Source organism: Chiloscyllium plagiosum, unplaced genomic scaffold (genome assembly GCF_004010195.1).
Source record: "Chiloscyllium plagiosum isolate BGI_BamShark_2017 unplaced genomic scaffold, ASM401019v2 scaf_2636, whole genome shotgun sequence".
Lineage (NCBI taxonomy): Eukaryota > Metazoa > Chordata > Chondrichthyes > Orectolobiformes > Hemiscylliidae > Chiloscyllium > Chiloscyllium plagiosum.
The window spans coordinates 1-5,539 of NW_025212752.1; positions in this window are offsets into that span (position 1 = coordinate 1).

Here is a 5,539-nt window from a genome sequence, read left to right on the forward strand (position 1 = left end):
AGGGGAGGGAGAGAGTGATTGGGAGGGGAAGGGGAGAGAGTGAGTGCCTCTCGATCCTGCTCCCCCATTGTACAAGTTTGTGTCTGGCCTGGAGTTCCTCATGTCCGTGAATCCTTAGAAGAGTATAAAGAAAGTAGGAGTATACTTAAGAGGGTAATCAGGAGGGCAAAACGGGGACATGACAAATAGAATTAAGGAGAATCCAAAGTGTTTTTACAAATATATTAAGGACAAAAGGGTATCTAGGGAGAGAATAGGTTCCCTCAAAGACCAGCAAGGTGGCCTTCTGGAGCCACAGAAAATGGGGGAGATACTAAATACATATTTTGCATCAGTATTTACTGTGGAAAAGGATATGGATGATATAGACTGTAGGGAAATAGATGGTGACATCTTGCAAAATGTCCAGATTACAGAGGAGGAAGTGCTGGATGTCTTGAAATGGTTAAAGATGGATAAATCCCCAGGACCACCCTCCCTCTCACACCCTCTCACACCCTCTCACATTTTGGGAAAGCAAATCTTAGCAGGACTTATACACTTAATGGTAAGGTCCTAGGGAGTGTTGCTGAACAAACAGACCTTGGAGTGCAGGTTCATAGCTCCTTGAAAGTGGAGTCGCAGGTAGATAGGATAGTGAAGAAGGCGTATGGTATGCTTTCCTTTATTGGTCAGAGTATTGAGTACAGGAGTTGGGAGGTCATGTTGCGGCTGTACAGGACATTGGTTAGGCCACTGTTGGAATATAGCATGCAATTCTGGTCTCCTTCCTATCGGAGCGTCGGGGGCTGAGGTTTATAAAATCGTGAGGGGCATGGATAGGATAAATAGACAAAGTCTTTTCCCTGGGGTCGGGGAGTCCAGAACTCGAGGGCATAGGTTTAGGGTGAGAGGGGAAAGATATAAAAGAGACCTAAGGGGCAACTCTTTCATGCAGAGGGTGGTATGTGTATGGAATGAGCTGCCAGAGGATGTGGTGGAGGCTGGTACAATTGCAACATTTAAGAGGCATTTGGATGGGTATATGAATCGGAAGGGTTTGGAGGGAGATGGGCCGGGTGCTGGCAGATGGGACTAGATTGGGTGGGATATCTGGTCGGCTTGTACGGGTTGGACCGAAGGCGCTGTACATCTCTATGACTCTATGACCAGGGATGTACAGGTTAGGATGGATTGGCCGTGCTAAATTGTCCCATAGTGCCCAGGGATGTGCAGGTTAGGGTGAATTGGCCGTGCTAAATTGTCCCGTAGTGCCCAGGGATGTGGTTAGGGTGGGATTGGCCGTGCTAAATTGCCACGCAGTGCCCAGGGATGTGCAGGTGAGAGTGGGTTGACTGTGGGAATTGCAGGGATGGAAGAGGGTGGGCAGGACTTTCCTTGGAGTTCTGTGACTGAATTGTTCTCGTGTTGAAATCTTACACAATTTTCTCTCTTTTTTTAAGTTTGTGATTTGACATTGTAGATGATTCAATAGATTCTTTTATCTCCACCCCGAGTCTGTCGATTCCCTCCGAATCAGAAACAGCTCCCCTATCCCTTGTACCTTTTGGAGTTAGCTGTCTCCTTATAACACAGTATTTCCTGCAATTAACCCCTTTACTTTAGCATATGTCCCTTTTGGCAAGCAGACTAAATTACCCATTTGTCATCAGGCAGCAGGTTATCAAGGAATGTTATCTCCTCTCTCCCAGAAAACAGCTTGTTTTCACTATTTCTTCCCAGGATGGTTAACTTGCATGTTGTCTTTAATTCCTTCCTAACACCTCTTTGTCCCTTTCACATGGTCGTACAGCACAGAAACAGACCCTTCGGTTCAACTCGTCTGTGCTGACCCAGTTTCCCAAACTAAGCTAGTTCCACCTGGCTGCACTTGGCCGCGTTCCTCTAAACACTTCCTGTCCATGTACCTGTCAAATGATCTTTTAAACATAATCACTGTACCCGTCTCTACCACCCTCCCACGGGCAGCACTATGGCTCAGTGATTAGCACTGCTGCCTCATGACGCCAGGCGCCCGGGTTTGATTCCACCCTCGGGCAACTATCAGACTGCACATTCTCCCCGCGTCTGCGTGGGTTTTCGCCGGGTGCACCAGTTTCCTCCCACAGTCCAAAGGTTAGGGTGCATTGGCCGTGCTAAATTGTCCCCATGGTGTGCAGGTTAGGGTGGATTGGCCGTGCTAAATTGTCCCCGTAGTGCCCAGGGATGTGCAGGTTAGGGTGCATTGGCCGTGCTAAATTGTCCCGTAGTGCCCAAGGATGTGCAGGTTAGGCTGGATTGGCCGTGCTAAATTGTCCCATAGTGCCTAGGGATGTGCAGGTTGGGGTGGGATTGGCCGTGCTAAATTGTCCCGTAGTGCCCAGGGCCTTCCACGTTTGGGTGGATTGGCCGTGCTAAATTGTCCCATAATGCCCAGGGATGTGCAGGTTTGGGTGGATTGGCCGTGCTAAATTGTCCCGTAATGCCCAGGGATGTGCAGGTTAGGGTGGATTGGCCGTGCTAAATTGTCCCATAGTGCCCAGGGATGTGCAGGTTAGGGTGGGAGTTGGCCGTGCTAAATTGTCCTCTAGTGCCCAGGGATGTGCAGATTAGGGTGGATTGGCCGTGCTAAATTGTCCCGTAGTGCCCAGGAATGTGCAGGTTTGGGTGGATTGGCCGTGCTACATTGTCCCATAGTGCCTAGGGATGTGCAGGTTAGGGTGGGAGTTGGCCGTGCTAAATTGTCCCGTAGTGCCCAGGAATGTGCAGGTTAGGGTGGATTGGCTGTGCAAACTGTCCCCGTAGTGCCCAGGAATGTGCAGGTTAGAGTGGATTGGCCGTGCTAAATTGTCCCGTAATGCCCAGGGATATGCAGGTTTGGGTGGATTGACCGTGCTAAATTGTCCCCGTAGTGCCCAGGGATATGCAGATTAGTGTGGATTGGCCGTGCTAAATTGTCCCGTAGTGCCCAGGGATGTGCAGGTTAGGCTGGTTTGGCCGTGCTAAATTGTCCCGTAGTGCCCAGGGATGTGCAGGTTCGGCTGGATTGGCCGTGCTAAATTGTCCCGTAGTGACTAGGGATGTGCAGGTTAGGGTGGGATTGGCCGTGCTAAATTGTCCCGTAGTGCCCAGGGATGAGCAGGTTAGGGTGGATTGGCCATGCTAAATTGTCCCATAGTGTCCAGGGATGTGCAAGTTAGGCTGGATTGGCCGTGCTAAATTGTCCCATAGTGTCCAGGGATGTGCAGGTTCGGCTGGATTGGCCGTGCTAAATTGTCCCGTAGTGACTAGGGATGTGCAGGTTAGGGTGGGATTGGCCGTGCTAAATTGTCCCGTAGTGCCCAGGGATGAGCAGATTAGGGTGGATTGGCCGTACTAAATTGTCCCGTAGTGCCCAGGAATGTGCAGGTTAGGGTGGGAGTTGGCCGTGCTAAATTGTCCCGTAGTGCCCAGGGATGTGCAGGTTAGGGTGGGATTGGCCGTGCTAAATTGTCCCCGTAGTGCCCAGGGATGTGCAGGTTAGGTGCCATAGTCAAATGTAGAGTAGTATGTTAGGGGAATGGGGTCTGGCTGGGTTATTCATCGGAGGGCTGGTGTGGACTTGTTGGGTTGAATGGCCTGTTTCCACACTCTAGAGATTCTATGATTCCTCTGGCTGTTCATCCCACCCAGGAACCAGCCTCTGTGTGGGAAAATTGCCCGACTTTATTGCAGGGAGAGTTACCGCCAATTCCTACAAAGTTGTGAAAGCTACACCGTCACAGGTTTACAGCTCCTTGATTGTAAAGTGAGTACTTTGACTGCCTGTGTGTGAGGGGACTTTGGAACAACATTGCGGCTTAACCCTCAGAGCTGGGTGATAAACATCAAAGGCTGGGGAGGGTGGGTAAATCTGCTGACGGCAGAGAGCTAGGTGGGGAAAGTGGTGAGGACATGGGGAGCCCTGCACAAGGGGGAATCAGCGAGCGGGCAACTTTCGCAGAAAGATGGGCATTATCTTAACAGTGAGAAGGTGCAGAGCTCAGCGACACAGAGGGATCTGGGTGTCCTAGTCCATGGATCACAGAAGGTCAGTCTGCAGCCACAGCAAGCAATCAGGCAAACTAGTAGGATGAGATGCTGTACTGTGAGGGGAATGCATGAGCAGGGAGGTTATGCCTCCCTTATACAGAGGCACTGCAGGGCCCACAGCCTGGGTGCAAGGATGGTCATTGTGCTTACAGAGGCGTGCTATTGGGTCGAGGGAAGTTCCGAGAAAGTTTGCATCGAGCAGATTGCCGTGTGTGGAAAGGCCAGACTTGTATCCCCTCGGACTTTGGAAGGGGCAGAGGTGACTTGATTGAAAGTTCCTGTGGGGAGTTGACTGGGAATAAGTGTGGGGGGAGGGGATGTGGAAAGGATGTTTCGGGAGGTGCTCGTTTGCTGCTCATGGGATCTTGCTGTGCGCCAAGTTGCTCTCCACACTGCCCTGCCCCCCAACCCCGCCTATTGTACTCCACACCTTTCAGAAGCCCCACACTCAGCTGGCTTGAGACCATGTGCCTCGAGTTGCCCATGGGCGCTACAGAAATGCACCACAGGGCCACGGCCAATCAGCCCATCATTGACAGTCCGTCCATTCCAATCCCATTGCCCTCAGACTGATTAACCCCCCCCCCCACCCCACAACCTTCCCCGGCCTTCTCTGCTCTCAGCAGGGCAGACGCACCAAGGCCTGATTGGTACTGTCACTGGGCCGCAGACTCGGGCAATGCTCCAGGGACCTGAGTTCAAATCCTGGAGCGGCAGGTGATTCAAGTTTTCAAAGTCGAGCAACAAGGGTCCCAATGGTGACCGCGGCAGGTGCATTGTTGATTGTCAGAAAGAACCCACCAGGTTCACTAATCTCCTTTAAGGGGGAGATGATGTGGGGGTGCCTGTGTGACTGGGGTGGACAAAGTTTAAAAAAAAATCACACAACACCAGGTGATAGGCCAAAAGGTTTACTTGGAAGCACTGGCTTTTACACACGATCACACGATCACACTCACACGCTCACGTAGACCCTCTCTCATACACACGTTCTCTCTCAGACACACACACACAGGCACACCCTCTCACAGGTATATACTCTGTCTCTCACACACACACACACACACACACACCCTCTCACAGGTATATACTCTGTCTCTCACACACACACATATACCCTCTCACAGGTATATACTCTGTCTCACACACACCCTCTCACAAGTATATACTCTGTCTCTCACACCCTCTCACAGGTATATACTCTGTTTCTCTCTCTCACACACACACACACACACCTTCTCACAGGTATATACTCTGTCTCTCCCACACACACACACAGGTATATACTCTGTCTCACACATGCACACCCTCTCACAGGTATATATTCTGTCTCTCACACACACACCCTCTCACAGGTATATACTTTCACACACACACACCTTCTCACAGGTATATACTCTGTCTCTCACACACACCCTCTCACAGGTATATATTCTGTCTCTCTCTCTCTCTCTCTCTCTCTCTCTCACTCACACACACACACACACAC